The 18,560-nt window shown below is 44.5% G+C and overlaps 1 protein-coding gene across 8 annotated transcripts in view; it reads right to left on the reverse strand.

Annotated features, from left to right (window-relative positions):
• The window catches only part of PATJ (PATJ crumbs cell polarity complex component), a 1,530,963-nt gene extending 1,529,754 nt beyond the window's left edge, over positions 1-1,209 (reverse strand). For 2 of the 8 annotated variants that reach the window (XM_078669616.1, XM_078669595.1), the window contains exon 1: positions 1,021-1,209. The gene's annotated coding sequence lies outside the window, so the exon portion shown is untranslated. The remainder of the gene's footprint in view (positions 1-1,020) is intronic. The other 6 variants (XM_078669605.1, XM_078669585.1, XM_078669625.1 and 3 more) reach the window with 5 other exon arrangements.
• Positions 1,210-18,560: the final 17,351 nt, after the last annotated feature.

The following is an 18,560-nucleotide window of genomic DNA, read 5'->3' on the forward strand; positions in this document are numbered from 1 at the left end:
CTGAAAGGACCCTTCGCCCACCCAAATAAAAATTCCTAGAACCGGGCCTGGAGAAGACAGTAGTATCTCCTAAAAAAGGGTGGCACACTTGTGGAAAGGCTGATGCCTTTCCACAATCGTCATATCTAAGGAAGTGGAATAAAAAAGCCTCACACTTATTTTTTCTATGGGGAGTTCGAAGCAATGGTGCATTCTCCACAGCCAGGCAAAGGACCGGTCTCCATCCCAACAATGAGCATGAAGCCTGAGCACATTTATGTGCCACAGACAAGAGGCTGGCACTGCCTACAGCCTCAGCTTCAGAGCTCTCCTTGGTGCCCACACCCGCCCAGCACAGCCCTAACTCATGGACGCGACTCATTGCACAGTATGCACTAGTAAAGAGTTTTATGTTGCATTAAAGGAAACTACACAACCACATCATCTGGAAAAAGTACATATTTTAAGTGAATGTAAGATTAAGTAAAACATGTGAAATGTACCCATGGTCATAAATCACAGTGGGCTTTTACAGTCATTTTGAGGAATGCAGCAGTAAATTAAGGACATCAAACTAAAGTGTGATAAGGTAAGGTCCCTTTTCAAAGCAAGTTTTTATTTACTAAGGGCAAGTCCTTCCGTATGTGAAATAAATACATTACTATCCCTGCGACACACCGACATAAGTAATATACTTAAAGATCTTAGACACAGTAACAGGGAAGTTTCATAATCACGCTCTCTAGATAGAAAACACAGGTGCTGAAGTCTTCAGAGCTAATATAGCAAAATCTTAATGAAACTTTTTTAGCACTAACTTGCACAGTAGTAAGCAACATGACAAAAAGCGAAGCGGAAGGGGCATAGTTGCCAACCTGTCGTCGCCGATTTAAAACTAATTTTCGTTCCCACACCTAGAAACTTTTGTTTCGGTCGCAAAAGTGACTCCCAGCACAGGAGTGTAGGGCTAGCAACTGAAAAGTATTTATCTCACCCACACAAACAGGTAAACCCAGGAAACAACATAAAAAACTTTCTTACTACGTTTGATCACTACCTGTCCAGAATTTCACCGGACAGTCGGTTCATTAAAGAAATCCGGTGTCCGTTTATACTTCTTCACCTGAAGTCTTCTGCCCCGCACTTTACGAGGAGCAACATCGGAGATTTGGACACCCAGGTGTTCACAAAACAGTCAGGTATGAGGAAACACATTCTATTGGTTGTGGCAAAGCGAGGTCGCTTTGGATTGGCTGAGAAACTACAGCTAGGGACAGAATAATCGTTTGTTGTTCATTGGGTGAGTCAAAGTGTTGCTTTGAGATTGGCTGACAAAACCAATGATAGACGTTCATTGGCTGATGGTTTTAGAGACTGTTGTGCCACTGGTCAGGAAATTGCCTGTAGCACTTTCCAGTCTTCCATAGGAGCGCCGAGAGGTAATCGAAAGCTCGGAACCGACGCTACCTCTCCGTCACCAGAGCTCGACTCCGCCCTGAAGCGAGATTGTAGTATCATCCGTTTCCGACAACAACAACTAGAGTGCATCTAAGGCTTCATCGCGCACTGTGGCTCAGCACACGGACTGCACCCACTCCAGAAGGTATGGCTGACGTACCTGCACCTACCGGCTTTCGGTAGTGATTGAAACCTTTTGATGATTTAAGCCCGTTCTGACCAGGGCAGGTTGTATGCTCCTCAATGTTCTTTCCTGCCAGATATAACTACCCGTTAAACATGAGGAGAATTTTTTCGTAATGGCTCCTTGTATAGGGTAGGGACCTTTCAATGTTGAAGCTACAAAAGTACATACAATCTAATAATGACGGGTTCAGACGCAGCTGTGTTGCACGATTTTATACAGTTTAGTGTAGTGTAGACTATACTGTACCCGGGGGAGGTAGAGAGCTTTGCAGAGATTAATTGAGTACAAAAAAAAAGAGTAATCATACCTCTTAAGTTCACGATGTGAGTAGATACAGGGCTAGTGAAAGTATCGGACAGTATTGAGGTAGAGGAGCAATAGGCAGGCCGGCTAAATGGTTTTTGATCTAGGTGGGCCATGACGAAGTAAGCAGGGCTAGGCCAAGAATGTGAATGAATGGCAGCGGCCAAAACCCACAACTAAGAGTCTCAGTGGCCTAATAATTTAGGTGCTGTCATCTGTCAAATTTCGATAATTTTAATACAACACCCACTACCCAATGAGCTACATACTTTTTGTTCCCTGTAGCAAGAACTCCTGCGCTGCGGCTTCTGGCTTTGGTAAAGGGGAGGGGTGCTGCTTGACAGAACTTTAGGATGCAGAAGGCGTGCAGCAGCATGCTCATGGTCTTATGCAGCCGTAGAAATGTTCCTGCTGCCACACAGGACCCTTTTGCTGCTTTTCATTATTATTATTATTTTATTTTAACTTAGGCAGCGCAGCACTTTGTAAAGCACTGAAGGTTACAAATGTGATGCACTAAGCTGTGGAACTATTTTGCACACCCCTATCTAATATATTATTAAGCAGTTTGCTATAGCTTAGGTTTTTTTCTACTAACATGATTTCTAACAAACACAAATCTGGTTCTGGAACAAATGCAGAAAGCCACTGAAATTCGCCAGTTACAGTTAGTTCTGCACACAAGACACACCATAATTCACAACTCTCACTATGCGCTCAAACCACCAATGTGCCAACAGAACCAAAACCAAGAACAGCGCTATCAAGAAAACAACAAGGCGGGCAACGAGTTGTGTGTTGTGTACATTGTTAAATATACCTGGCAAATATAAGTTACTCTTCGCATTTGAGCCAGAACCGTAGCTCTGTTTATAACTATCTTTTTCAGTAAATGTAAGGAGAATTCAAACTTTTTTTTGGCTAACTGCTGGACCTGGCCCTTTTGGCAGGTTCACCCCGAAACTTTTTGCTTTTTCCTAGCCTGTTTCTGGAACCTGGGTTGGTGATTTTAGGCCTCTGCGCACTTTTTCACTGTGGTACAGTGTAAAGTGCGTGAGCTCTCTGTGTCTGTGTGGTGAGTGACCTGACCTCCCATAGGAATGAATGGGGAATATGTATGCCCATGGTAGTTCCTGATGTGTGGGGAGTGCAGGGTCGAGTTTGATATGTGCGAACTCGTGAGATTGAATGCTGCGAAATGGTGTATGCGGCATGATTGTGTCTAGTCGTGCCACTTTGAGAAGTTGGCATATTTGTGTAATTTGTGCCTGGCGTGTGATTGGCTGGTGAGCCTGGCCCAGAGTGCCTGGGCCTGCTTGTGGATTGACTGTCTGGTTTGAGTGTGACAGGGGCTGCAGAGCCCCCAGGAGGTTGTTTGAGTCAGCCCGTGGATGAAAGGCAGCATCTGCTGCCAGGGAAGTGGGTGGAGATCGCACCTGATAGTGAGTGAGGCTGTGCCTGCCTGCCACAATGCTGGCTCCACCCCCCCGCTGGGCGACTGTCACCTCTGTCCCTGATACTGACAGGACTTCCCTATAACCAGTTCTAGCTGGTTCTCACACTGCCTGCACAAAGACTTCAAAGACTTTTCTGTGTATAAGAAGGGGCTGTGTCCCCTTCCAAAATGTTCTTGTTTTTGGACTTGAATCTGCCAGGGGCGTGCTGCTGCTTGGGCTCAGGGGAATCCCTGAGCCCTGCCCAGCCCCTGGACTCCTGATGGACTTTCCTGGATGCCTGGAGGACTCCTGGGGGACCCCTCTGCCTTGCCTGGGCTGATGGGGGGGGACTTGGCTTTGCCCCCTGGAAATCTCTGGGACCTTTTCAGCAGGGAGAAGCTGCATTTTTCCTGCAGGGAGCGCTTGATTTGTTTTTCTAGCGCCTGAAAGCGCTGGGCTTCCCCCTGAGCGCCTGGGAGCGCTCTGCCTGTTTTCTAGCGCTTTATTTCCCCCAAGCGCTTGAGAGCGCTTTATTTGTTGTCCTAGTGTGGGGAGCGCTTTTATTCCTACTAGGACCTTGTTGGCCCTCTAGCGCTTGGTAGCGCTGTGATTCCCCGTTTTTATTTGATTATTTAAGGCCGGTGCCCACCCGGCATTGCCCGTGTTCTCACCGCCGCGGCCGGGGGCCTGACATGGACCAGAAGCTGTCCCCCCGCTCCGCAAAGCCGTGGAGAAAGGAACGAAGGGGCCGCGACCTGATTGGTCGAGCATCGAAAGGAGCCGCGCTCTGATTGGCCTTTGCAGTAGGCCTGCCCCCGAGAGCCGCGCTCCGATTGGCTGAATGGCCGAAGAGGCTGCACGTCAGCGGGAGGCTCGTCCCGAAGGCCGCGCTGGGATTGGCCCAGCGCTCGTGGACGCCTGGAGGAGAAGAGGGTGAGAGCGGTAATGGCCGCCCGGGGCTCCTGTGATCTGGAGGGAGCCCCGGGAAAGAGAGGAGACGTCGTTTCTGCCTCCCCCTGTCGGGGGAAAGCCATGGTGTGCCCGTCCGGTCTCCCGTGAGGAGAGGGAGACCGGAGCTGCTGCGCCGAGGAAAGCGTGCCGAGTAATGGCTGCCCGGGGCTCCCGTGAGCTGTAGAGAGAGCCCCGGGGCCGCCACGAGAGAGCCGCCACAGAGCACCGCCAGTCCTGGTAGGTGTGGCGTGAGAGGAAAAGGGAGGGGTGCCGGGACACATTGTCGGTGTCCGCCCCCCCCCCCCAGTAGCGCGATCTCGCGCTCGTTGTCGCTGGAAAGCCACGAAGGCTTCAGGGGCATATCTTGAGTTTCGAGCCCTGAGCGTCTCCATGGCCCCACAGTTGTTTAGAGCCACAAGGGCTCTAGGGGGCATTTAGCGGATTCAGAGCCTCAAAGGCTCCGTGGGCATTTTTGATAATTCGAGTCCCCCTGCGAGGGACTCCCACGAGGTCCCAGTGATATTGGTCGAGCCTAGAGAGGCTAAGGGGGCCATTTGGTTTGTTTAGAGCCCAGTGAGGCTCTTGGGGGCAGAGAGTTCACAGAGCCAGATGGCTCCAACGCCCCTCAGCTGTCTGAGAGCCTGTGTGGCTCCAATCCCTGCGGCGCAGTTTTGTCTAGGGCCAGTGAGAGCCCTTGCCGCAGTTTGAAGTTCCCCCAGCTGCCCAGCAATTAGTGGGCAGCTGCACCGTTTAGGTCTTGGGATGTCCCAGGTGCCCAGCAAGTAGTGGGCACCTGCACCGTTTAGGCCCCTGACATTGAGACTCAAGGTGTCTTAGCCCCAACAAGGCCAGTTGGCCTAGGGACTGCCACAGGTGGTGGCTTATGTTTAGTTTTGCGCAATGTGGTTACCTGCTATGTTTAGGATGGTAATTGCCTACTGTGTGTTTTTGCGCTATTGTATTGTCCTGGCACCTCTGAATGTTTTCCGGCATCATGTGTCTTTCTTTCCCTGCGCTGCACCTCTGAATGTTTTAGGTGTCATGTGTCTTCTAGCGCTGCACCTCTGAATGTGTTTGTGATGCATCATGTGCTCTGTTCTTAACACCGCTGAATGTGTAGGTTTATGCATCATGTGTTTCCCTTTACTACTCCTCTGAATGTATATTTATGCATCATGGGTAATGTGGTCTTGTTTATACCCCTAAATGCTGTGTGATACTTAGGTGGTTGCTCTTTTTGATACAGGTGGTCCTAGTGAGGTCCTGGTCCCCTGCGTGACATTCTCCTAAGGTGTTTAGGGTTGCGTAGGTGGTACTTACCTGTTCCCAGTATTTACTGGATGTGATTTACAACTGTTATTTTGTTTTATATCTTATTTTCTAAGTTCTAAAGTGCTATTTCTAAAAGTGTTGATTCTGACAGTGGCCCATGTGGCCCTGTCCTGTACATAATCCCTTATGAATGTTGCCCGTGCCAGTTGGCACAATGTACTTGTGTGATTTTTATCTGATGTGTGTTTACAATACAAAAGTTATTTTAATATAACCTTGTGTGGAGTCCCTTTTGTGGTGTGCCTAGTATGTTGTTGCTGTTGTGTGCTGGCGCAAATGCTTTACACATTGCCTCCGAGTTTAGCCTCACTGCTCGTGCCAAGCTACCAAGGGGGTGAGCAGGGGTTATCTTGGCGTGTGACTCCCTCGCCCTGACTAGAATGGTGGTTTCTGCCTGGCTTTGGCGTCAGCCTTAGCCTACCAGAAATGACCAGTTTTAACACTATGCATAAACAAAAGAGAATCCACAAAATGGGACAGGGTGGACCCTACAATGGAGGGGAGCACCCAGTGTGGTTTAAATACCCCTCACACACCAAAAGGCCCCTTGGTTTCATGCTTCATCATCGGGGTCTTCGCAAACCTCTACGGAATGCGGCGTGCTACGACTCACGGCTACGCAGGAGCACTTTAAGGTGAGCTATGTGTAAACGTGTGTGAGGGTAGAAAAATGTGAGTGAAGGTGAAGAGAAAGGTTTAAAAAATACCTGGCTCGTGGGCTAACACAAAAATATTTTATTTAAACCCCGGCTGGTATTGTTAAAAAGTGCAAGGGTGGCGGCCTTTACTAGTTAGGGTAAGGCAACCTCACAAGTGCGTCGTCAACATGTTTCGGAGTAAAGAACTCCTTCTTCAGGACAAGGATATGCACTAAGTATCCCCACCTTACTCACATGGATGTAGATTTAAAAGTGTGCTCTACAAAAATAAGTCTAGGTGTAATGTACCTATCAAATTGATACAAGTTCATTGCGCCCAATTGGCGAGAAATAGGAACTTATGATCACAAGTTTAATAACCTCATGAGCCCGATGCGTGATATTGGGGGTCAGCTGTCCTGCCTACTGTGGCGACGGTTACAGCATAGCCTGCTCGACTTCCTCCCCTCAACGTGGCTCCGACGAAGCCACCCTTGCACTTTTTAACAATACCAGCCGGGGTTTAAATAAAATATTTTTGTGTTAGCCCACGAGCCAGGTTTTTTTTAAACCTTTCTCTTCACCTTCACTCACATTTTTCTACCCTCACGCACGTTTACACATAGCTCACCTTAAAGTGCTCCTGCGTAGCCGTGAGTCGTAGCACGCCGCATTCCGTAGAGGTTTGCGAAGACCCCGATGATGAAGCATGACACCAAGGGGCCTTTTGGTGTGTGAGGGGTATTTAAACCACACTGGGTGCTCCCCTCCATTGTAGGGTCCACCCTGTCCCATTTTGTGGATTCTCTTTTGTTTATGCATAACGTTAGGAGAGACAGGATCCACTTCTCCTCTCCCTCCCTCCCTTGTTATTTGTACAGTTCTAACACTAACCTTTTAATTGTTTGACTAAAGTTTCCCAAATTTTTGGTAGTATCATGGTATGTTCATGTGGTTACACAAAGTTAAGTAACACTTCATCAAGTATGTCATAGTTAAAAGAATGAAGACATTTTAAAAAATATATTTCTTTTAGTAATTTTTTCATTTTTTATGTTCATATAAATAATTGGCAACTTTTCATGACACCACTGCAAAAGGATCACGTGGAGTCTTTGCAAAATGTACATATTACACTTATGACCTAATACGGGACTAATGCAGGCAAATCGCATGATACTTCACATTTCGACTTATAAGCAATATCATCAATAAAATATTAGGTACAGGGTAGTTTTGGAGTTCTTGTAATGAGTAATCATTTTTCTAACTGCTTAATGGTACCGTGCATCCATTTTCCTTGACTTACGCTCCTCACTAAACTAAGTCCATTATGATCCTCCCAGGTCTTCCAAGTAGTTTTAAAACCTCTTGGGACAGCCCCTCCATTTACATTAAACCTTGTCTGTTACCATACACTGGTCCGTATTATGGATCCATTCCTCAATGGCTGGTGGTGATGGGATGCCACATCCTAGTGCTACATCTCTGTTTGGTAGGATAACCTCAGTGTTACCTCCAGCTTCCTACCAACTTGCTCAATTATAGAGAAATACTAGGACTAACTCCACAATGTGTGGATTAATGTACCCTCTTGACCACAGCCTCATAAACTCATTTCGGTATTAGTCTACCCAAATATCCACAGCTGAAACCTTGTGTAGTACACTCTATGGAGAATTTTCAATTGGACCAAGCAGAAACTAGACCTTGCTGATCACTCTTGGGTGTATGCAATTGCATCCTACCACAACCCATTTTCTGTTGAGCCCATGGCTTTCTCCACCTGGTTTTGAAGCATCAAGTTCTTTTTGTGTGTGGACCAATAAGGTGGTAAATGCCAGCAATTGTGTTTCTTTGACCATTGTAGCCTCTAGTAGCCTAACTACAAGTGGACACACTTCTGACATTCACACCAGCCTCTTAATTCAAGATGTAACAGTGTGCTTGAACTGCTAGCATTTATAACTCTGGGTGTTTTCTAACCTGTAGTTGGTTTGCAATTGGTTAAATGGTGTTTAACTTGTACAAACTGAACTGAGAATAAAATAAACTTTATTCAATCAGGAAAACAATATTGTGATGGCCTATACTAAGCAAACAAGGAAGAATACATGCTGAGACTAGACAAAGCCATTGTGTGCATCACTTCTCTCTGGTTAGCCACTCATTTAATATACAGATTTCAACAATAGTTAGGGTACAATGGGTGCACATTATGAGCTGTAAGACGTATATATTTAAACTGTACTGAAATACCTTAATTAAGGTGCTTTTGATAAAAAAGAACAATAGTGCTATAGAAAATGTTTATCTGATTGTAGATGATCATCGCAATGAGGATGCACCATGCATAATTTCAGAATAATGAAAGCATTTTTGTGGTGGTATGTGTTTTCCTTTTGAAAAGAACCTCAACTGAGGTGTTTCAGTTAACAGCAAACAAAATACATCTCTATTTGGATAAAAAAGTATCCATAAAAAAATTGCACACATACAATTCACAAAAATCTCAATGAAAATATATTCACATTTAAAACACATACAGGATGATCTCCTGGCATGAACAAGTTAAATATACAGGTCACAGAACCCCAGACATCCGGCAAGACATCAACTCAATAGCCAACAAATATAAAAACATTATCAGACACAATTGATAGGAGATAGTTAATTATAACATATTAATGCTATTAAAAGCATAATGTCCTTGGCTATTTATCTTCATATCTTAAAATGTCCAGGTATAGCAGCTGTTTTCTTCTTTGAAAGGCATAAGAAACATAAACCGTGACTCGATTGCACAAGTCCACATTATCAAGATTAAGGATACAATTAAAAGCATCTTTGTTATAAATAATGTTATCTTTTAAGAACAGTGGCCACAATATTTATTTCCTCAAATCCCAATAAAAGTTACAAAAAAATATAAAGTGCATTGTGGACTGCTTGGGTTTGCCATCACATGGGCATTTGGGTAGCTTTTGAGAACTAAAGCCCATCTTGGGAAAAGCAGCCAAAAAGTAACTTGCCTATTCACAATCTTGTGAGAGAAAATCTATGTTGGAGGTTCAATACGAAAGGTAGATCTGGGCACTTGGTTGTATGGGATCTGAGAGGTACATTGACAAAGTCGATTTAAAACACTCTCTATTATCCTGATCAGCCATCCTTTTCTCAATCCAAATCATTTTAAAATCTTTTTTACTAAATTGTAACATTCCCTCTGGATCCTCAATGTTCAATTTCTCGTCCACCTCCTTTAACAAACTGTTTACATAAGCCAACCGTGATATTCTTGCTCCATATTCCAAAGTAAGGCAGTCTGTTATTATATATTTGGTGAATTTGGTGCCATATACAACTTTATAAATAAAAATAAAATAAATACATCTGTACTCCATGTATAATGCCAGAGTGTGATAGGGCTTGTCTGAAAGCCATCCTCTGAATAGGTGACTGCTAATTCGTATGCGATATATAAGAGGAGGTTGATCAAGCTACTGCTAATAGTCTACATAGGAAAATAATTTCCTCTATCTACAACAATTTTCAGTCATTTTCTAGATTATGTTGCCTATGTGTTGGGCCTTCTGCAGACGTAACTTTAACATCTTTTGAAACCTTGTTTTTTATCTTAAATATATAATCATCTGTATTTTGTGTGGAATTTGCTTCTGTATAATTTTCCATTTGGTAGCATTGTAAGCAGCAAGCGTTTCTATTAATTAACCAAGTGGCACCTACTCGATCCGCCTTAAAAGGATGTAATTGTGAGATGAGCCTGCTGGGAATCAAAAAGTGCCTTGCAGGTTACACACAGGTCGCTGCACAATGCACCATTCAATGACAAGTAGTCATCTACATACACATAAATGTTATGTGAGGTAATAGTAGGATGCCTAGATTGTTCTCTATTTAAGTGAATGATGGGATGCAACATTTTTTAGTTCACTTTTCCAGTAATGTATTTTTCATATAGTGCAAGTTAGCAACGGCCTCACAGCAGGAAGAAAAGAACAATTGTTATTTACTTTTCATAGGAAAGGCAACCTCATTTGCCGAACATTTAAGTCATATCACTGTTTTCGATTCTGAAGTACCTTGGATTGGGAGCCTGCAGCCTCGTTTTTTAGGTCTCGCCTACGACGAACGCGCTGAAAGCGCGTTCTCGCAAGCGAGAACTATAGTCGTTGTCTCAGCAGTCTGAGACCGACGAAGAGAGACAAGACCTGGCCGCGCGCAGCGTTTCTCCATAGGATAACGTTGTGCGCACGGCCAGGTCTTGTCTCCACGGCATGCGAATGCAGACCGGATCGCGTCGCGCGCCTCTCTGGAATGCAGGGGGAGTCTGCAGAGAGGCGCGCGGCGCTGATAAACAGGCAAGAGGCGCGTGTGGAATCCGAGTCTGCCAGGCTGCACGCGCTTTGCTGCCCGGCATTTACTTTTGCTGTTCTTGTTTCCTGAGTAGTTGCTTGTTTTACTTTCTGCAACCTCTCGTCGTGTTTTCATTTGAATATTTAATTCTTGCATTATTAACTGTGGTAAATGCCATCCACGGCCCTGCACTCCAGATTTCAGCACTCATAACTTTACTTTCATTTCCTCAGCAAAATGCCATGTTCCATTTCCAGGCTCCTTTGATCAGCACGGTAGCAGTGAGCACGGCACAGATTAATCGGTTTGTCAGTGGAAATACACGTACAGCGCTTCGATACCTTTGAGTTGATTCGGCACTAAAAGAAACATTTCTGTGTTGGGTAAATCACAGCTTGTGATGCTAGGCAATTCTTGACCGCGCTCATGCCAGGAGTCTTCCACAACACTCTTGCACATGACTTTGAGCCGAGGCTGCAGCATAGATTTACCAACGGAATAGTTTAAATTGACTAACAGGGACTAAGTATTTTCACCACGCAGAAGTCAGCGACTGATATGCAAATTAACTTGTAACATGAGGCACGTAGGTTGTAGACGATGTATATGACCATTTGTCATGTACCAAGTGCTCTATGAAAGTGCTATAAGACTTGCCATTTAATAATAATAATGCCATTTATTTATCAGTTTTCAAAACCAATACCTAAATAAACAAATTGTCATTTACAATGCCAATAGCTCTAACTTTTGCTAAGGTGAGACTGTTGCATTGTAAATGCTTGTTATTATAGTGAACGTGAATAGATCAGGCCTTGAAAAATGAATAATCTACTTTACCCAACTGTAATACGCTTGACCCTTAAACTTCTCAAATTGTGTGGTACTAGGCAAATATTTTATCTCACTGAGTCGCCTTTTTCTTCATTATGTGACATACAAGAGCACTTTCTAATATGCGAGCTCTGCATGACTGCTTTACAAAAAACTCTGTTGTTTGATTTAATGGACTAAACTTTTGCTCCATGTATAATAAAAATGTAGCCCACTTATAGGGTACTCATGACTTGCCTCTTAGGTCACTAATAGCATTGTTATCCAGGGTGGAGGCAGGACTGTTTCTCAGTTCATTTTTAACCACTCTTACTTTTAATAAATACATTACTAATGCTTGATGTGGTAGCACACTGTCAGACAGACACTTTCCATTGATATAACCACAAACTTTCCAACTGAACTGCAGTTTTAAGTGATAAGTCGAAATAGCCAATAAACAATAATGTGTGGATATCGGGTTTCAGCAAATATTTATAATTTGCATATCACCAATTAAAGTATTCTGATTCAGTTGGATCTTATTAAAATTGTTATAGAAAAAATGATTTCCTACTTATTGAAATATTTTTTTAAAAATATTTGTACAGATCATTTACAAGCTATTTAAATGTTTTGTGTTCTGCACCATTGTCAATCAGTTTTAATGAACAGCAAATGTGACAAGGTAAACTAGATTTAATGGCGTCTTTATTGCTCGTTCACATTTTTACTGAACAGAACACCTGTTCTTTCTCAGCTGTACCACTCTAGAAAGACCGAGCTAGTAGGCCCAATAAATAACTTGCCCTTTTAAAATCTCAATCACCATAGCGAGTGGGCGAGTAGATTTCGTGTGGCCTGTAGCAGATACCAACTCAGCTAACTTCAAACTTAACTTTAAACCTGTCTCCAGGCCTGAAAGTAGGCCAACATCAATGGTGTTAATCATTCACATTTTAAAAAGATCAGTCAGAGTCTGGAGAGCTGCAGGTCCTGTGAAACATTAGGAAAAAAGAACAAAAGCTGTTTTCTGTTTCTGAATGGCCTTGGGTGGGCATGGGCTGTTCCTTGAGTGGACCTGCCCCACCCTCTAGAATCGAGCCTGGTCGTAGGTGAGCAGGGTTCAGTGTAGAGTCAAGTCCAAAAGTTTTTTTAAGGAGGAAAAAAGTTAACTGAAATGACTTTAAAATAGGAGAGCTTTCTTTTCAGATATAGAGATTATCATTGAGGTTTGGTATGACATTTTAGAGGTAAGGAGTTCCGCACACTAGTAGCACTCCCTGAAGAGTATTACAGTTTTGTATATATTTCTAGCTTCAGTGTGCAGCCAGAAAATTGTTAAAAGTGCCTGTTACATGTAGTCATTTGTTTTGGCCCAAGAGACTTAATGCACTCATTATGCATTTAGAACTGTGTTCAGTTGAGCAAGATTAATTTTGGCAAGAATGGTCAGGAGAGAAATGGAGTAATTGATTCTTGACAGCACCAGTAATTGACAATGGTTTTGAGATCTCGTTCTGGAATGAAGCAACGATTTCCCCAGGGTATACAGATTTGAAAGGGTGCTTTTTTCAGTCATTTTGTTGACTTATGCTTGACTGTAGATGGAGTCTTTTTTCAAGGATGACTCAGGAATTTGGCACTGTTGATGATGGGTAAAGTTTGCAGTTGAGTACATTGATTGATACCATCCAGGAGTGCACATGGCATCTCCAGGTCCCAAAAGATCCCTATCACCTGCAGAGTCCCCCAGGGTTCAGCATTGTCTCCTGTCATCTTCAACCTCTACATTGGACCACTTTGTGCTTTACTCACAGAGAACCATAATAAGATTCACTAATATGAACTGTAGTTGAGTCTCTTGTGCTACAGACATCTAACATCTCAAGACCTGGCTGTTCGAGCAGTAGCATACTCCTCCCCCCCAAGCGCCTTGAGACCCTCCCGGGTGAGTAGTGCGCTATACAAATGGCATGATTGATTGATTGATTGATTGAGTTAGGCACTGAAACAAAGAAATCAAGCTATTGGGTATGTTCTTGCAATTTAAGCAATATTATTTTAGATCTGCCCTTCACGTTTGTCTAGTAATGGAGTAATTTGTAGGGAGAAGAAGGTTCACCATACTGTGTGAAGTACTGTTGAACCAGATCTCTGTATGGGCTAGTAGATCAACATTGCAGTGGGAAATAGTGTCAGCAATTTCCAGGTTGTGTTTTACTGGTGATCTACTGTTATATCACATGCACCGTAGAGCTGAAGTGACAGTTTTGGGTTAAGATGTCGTAAGGAGTTTGGTTTGAATAGGAAAAATGTTTTTATTCATAGTTATCTCCGCTAAAGAATTCTGACATTTGGTTCTACAAGACAAGATAGTTTGTATCGTTTTGGACTTGATGTATGAATTTGATTGGAGTGCTAGTGGTGTCCGATACAGCACCATGTAAAGCGCTAAGGTGGGAGATGTTGACTGAGGGTAATTAGATTTTAGTGGTTGAGCAGTGTGGTGATTATCAGGAGGTAGAGTGGGGGCAGAGGGAGTGTTTATGGGGATAATCTGTGAACAATATGGGAAAGGGAGTATGAGTGTGGATAATTGAGCATTAGTGCTGGGGAGAGGTAGTAAAAAGGGGAGTGAGACTGGGGCATGTCAGAGGAAAAAGTTTTTAGTTGTGTCCTAGATATGGCATTCTGGTATAATTGATTGAGAGGGATTCGGGCTTTGTGTGGACTGTTAGGCATCAGGTTAAATAGGTGATGGTTTGTGTGTGCACCATTATCTAAGGTGCAGGTAGAACAGATACCACCAAGTGTTGTTTCTAAAAGTAGTATGAATTCTTCTTGTGGTGTTACGAATGGGAGAAATGAAGTGTAAGGGAAGCTAGCAACTCGCATGTGAGTGAATATCGAGTGACCCCAGAAGTTGGAGAAATAGGTGGGGAGTTATCAAAGATGGTCAGTACTGGCTTTTTGAGTGTGTGACATGTTCTGAATCAGGAGTTGGGTTGGCGAGCTGTTGAGGAGCATCTCAATTGGATTAGGACTTGCTATCTCTGGAATAGAGGTTTGGGGGAGATTGCTGGTGTGTGTGTGTGTGTGTGTGTGTGTCTGTGTCTGTGTCATGGGGCAGTAAAAAGGGGTATGGGCAGATAAATTGTCATGAGCAAATATTGAGTTGTGCATAGGCCTCTTTGAGTCAGATGCATGCCTGCCGTAAATCTGGGGCAGTAAGATGATTTAGAGAAATTGTCACAAAATGTGTGTGGTTTTCAGATGATGGAGTTGGGGTGGGGGCCATTGTTGATGAAGGTGAGAAGGCAGCAAGGTGCAAGAAGGAGCGTTGTCTGCTGTTGGCTCGGCGGATCTGTGGGGTGTCAGCGAGGGAGAGGGAAGCTGATTGAAGGTGGTTGGTTGGTGAAAGGTCAGGCGATTATTGATGTATGCTGGTCCTTTGTTGTGCAAGGGCTTGTAGGCATGGGTCAGCATCTTGGACTGGCATCTGTCCTGTCCTGAATCAGGAGCCAGTGTAGTTTCTTGAGATGAAATGTGATGTGTGTCCTTTTGGGGTGGTCGAGTACGAGTCTTGCCGCTGAGTTCTGTATTGTGTTTTGCTTTCGTGGGTGTGAGCTGGTGGATGCTGTCGCTGCGGAGGGTTGGTGTTCAAAGTTTTCATAAATAGCCAAGATCTTGTTATGACAAACAAGTGATATTGCTGTTGGTGGTTGCAAGATTGGTGAATTCCTTCACAATGGTGAAAACTTCCTTGTCCTATTCAGGTTACCCTGTATTATGTGGAGAGAAAAATTGCTACTTTCTGTGTGTATAGTATGGGTACAAGTCAGGTCAGTGTTTGACTCATCCATCATAATTAGGGGAGAGGAGGAGCTGCACGGGATGCCACATAGCACCTCTGGGACTGGAGGTCTCAAGGAGTCCCCCCCCCCCCCCCAACCCCCACCCCCACCCCCTAAAAACAGCTTGCCAGCCATTGATTGCCTCCAGCCTCTGGCTCCAATAGGGAGGAAGACAAAAATGGTATTTTGGGACGTGGAGCCTTGAAGGCAGGCTTTCTTTCCAATGCGATACCAGAACCATCAAATAGGTAGGTCCAATCGTTTGGTGTGGGGATCTGGCAGAATTCAGACAGAATGATTGCTGGTGCAGAGATGCTTGCAGATTGTATACCTAGACTACTGTAGCATCTGCCATAGGCACCCATTAGGCAGCGATGTTGGAGGTTGCCCATGATGCCACCCACTTACAAAACACAGGGAATGAGTTTTAAAGGGGGAAAAACAAATTACAGGAAAAGGCAGTAAAACTAGAATTATAGCATTTGCTCTTGTATAGGGTTTCCTAGTAGTGATCGCAAGAAGATCACGTACCATGTTTGTGCTTCATAAGAATACCGCTCTAATACATACATTTGGGAACAACTAAAATGGAAGTTTAGGCACAATTATTGAAGGAATTTAATGTTGTGATAACTTCCATTAGAGTGGAGGAAGGTTTAAGCATGAAGGAGTACATATTTAACTATGCTAAACATGCATTTACAAAGTTGCTGGAAACTTGTTATTGCCCAATCCTACATTTTTAAGTCACCTTCAAAATAGGTGCTACGTCTTTCTACTTGCAACACTATTCTTTTCCTAATAGTACTGTGCTTGGACCTCACTGTCCTAGATTCTGTTTGACATTTGTAATGTACCCAAAGAATCCCACTTAGATCAGACTCCCCATCTGTTCTTCTTAGGACTCAGATTAGTCAAACTTTACTTTTGCAGATTTGTTGATACTGATGGAAACTTACATTACAATCAACGCAGCAAACTAAAGATTTCTTTTAAGTTATACCTCTATGGCACCTAGAAGGAACTAGGTGTAGGTTGTCTTTGAAAAGGAGATATTTAGCACAAGGGACATTGACCACAGCTGGATTGAATATTATTGCTTTTTTCTTAGGTATGTTTTTTCCTTCAGTTTTCGTGCCTGCATATTGTGTTTAGTATAAACTTTTTGCAGAGGGGACGGATGATATTGGAGTGTGTTTCTGTGTCTGTGCATACAAGGGGCAAGAATTTTACTGAAACAACCTGAGCTGAGTCATTGGTTGTGTCATCCTTTTAATAGTTAATGCTTTTAAACCTGACTATGAGAAGGAGTAGCAGGAACCCCTGATTAAGCCCAATGACCATTACAAGCTGGGAATTTTTTCTACCAAGAAGAACCTTCAAAGAGGTAATCCTCAATAGAGTTTTATAGCATTTGTCCAGTACACTTTCCCATGAAAGCCCCAGTTGTTTACAGTGTTGGCCCGACTCAAGATCATTCGCCATCACAACAATGTGGAATTGTAAGAATGGAGGTAGGGCGATGGAACAGCATTGCATTGCTATGGAGGAGGAGGGCAGTGGAGAACAGACACACTGGCAGGTGGCAAAGCAGTAACAGGAACCGCTCCCACAGAGAGGTCTGTCCGACCTGAAGCTTGATGCAGATCCAGGAGCTCGCAACAGTGGGTTGGCGTCTTGAGTTAGTGCTGCACACTTGCATTGGGAGTATGGAATCTATGTCACCATACCACAACACTTAACATTTGTGTTAATGATGAGCAGGATCTTGTAGGGGCCACACCAGTGAGGTTGCAGGCAGGTCTTCCTCTGAGGAACATGTATGAAGACCCACTAGGCGTACTGGAGTGAGTGCCAGACTTTAGTCGGGCACTAAGGTAAGGCAGCTTAAATCTGAAAACAAAAACTGGAGAGACAATGTAGAAACTCTCTGCGATATTGCAAGACCGCATCATTGTCATACCCGGTACCATTGGCGTGAGTCTCCCTTCCATTTTTAGGTCTCTGCCTAGCGTACACTGCGCAGCAGTGTCGCACACCCGAGATTTAATGTTTTCCTAGAGTGGTGCTTGAACCCGCCCCTCTTCTCCATTGGCTGGCTTACTAAATGGAGGCCAGCCATTGGAGGGGAGGGGCGTCACTCCGTTCAAGCCCCGTCTTTTTGGGATAGATGGGTGTGTTTTGGCTGTTCTTTCTCGCCCTGACGTCATCTGGAGAGAGCAGCCCCTCATCACGCTGCCTGCACGCCCAAGTCAGCTCTCTGCTGTAATTCTGGGCAAATTACTTAATCTCCTCGCTCCTACCAAAAATGAATGTGTAAGTGTATAAGGTAACTGTTGCTCATGTAAAGCATTCCAATACCATGCGGTCGTGTTCGCGGTATGTACATTTGCAATAAGTAAATATAATGTGGTATTTTGCGTATTGCGCTTTCAACGTGCCTGCTCGTCTGATTTGTCCTGCCAAATACAGCACGTTTACATGGGATTGCGGGATGGAGGGAGCCCCATTGTTGAATCCAGTGATTGACTGTCACCTTGATTGATTGATGGGGGGAGATACGTGTGCCTTGGGAAGAGTAAAAGACACACTGCTTATTACTCAGTCAACCTAGAAAAATGTTGGCGTCCGTATGCAATCCAGCAGTAGGATAAGATATCCAACCTGCCAGAGTGATCGACCACGTCTGAGATCGCCCCCCCCCTAAAAAACACTCGGACTCCTTCCAGCTTTCATCACCCCTCACCCACACGCTTATCCCTCAGAGGTTCACGGGATTATCTCCGTGCCCCCTTCCTCCTAACCCCTCTGTCGATGTGCAGTCAAGAGAAAGAACGCCCCCTACGAGGAATCACAGGCCCCGTGACCTTTAACTCCTCCTACAACACAAGCCTGCCTATCATTTACCCCTCCAAGCTTGCGTTACCTGGGCACACCCCCTCCATATCCGATTCCGCAGACCCTGAGTCCATCACTGTCGGCCTTTACCACCCCCTCCTTATACACGATGCCTCCACCGATCACTCTTCTGCCCCTCGCCCTGTCCCCTTCAATTTACCCCTCTCTGCGCCTGAGATCACCCTTCCTACAAGCATTTACAATGCAATGGTCTCTGCCTCGTTCGTTGTGCTTGCTCTCCTGCCCCTGCCCCCTCGTTTGTTGTGCTTGCTCTCCTGCCCCTGCCCCCTCGTTTGTTGTGCTTGCTCTCCTGCCCCTGCCCCCTCGTTTG

This window comes from Lissotriton helveticus, chromosome 1_2 (assembly GCF_964261635.1).
Source record: "Lissotriton helveticus chromosome 1_2, aLisHel1.1, whole genome shotgun sequence".
NCBI lineage: Eukaryota > Metazoa > Chordata > Amphibia > Caudata > Salamandridae > Lissotriton > Lissotriton helveticus.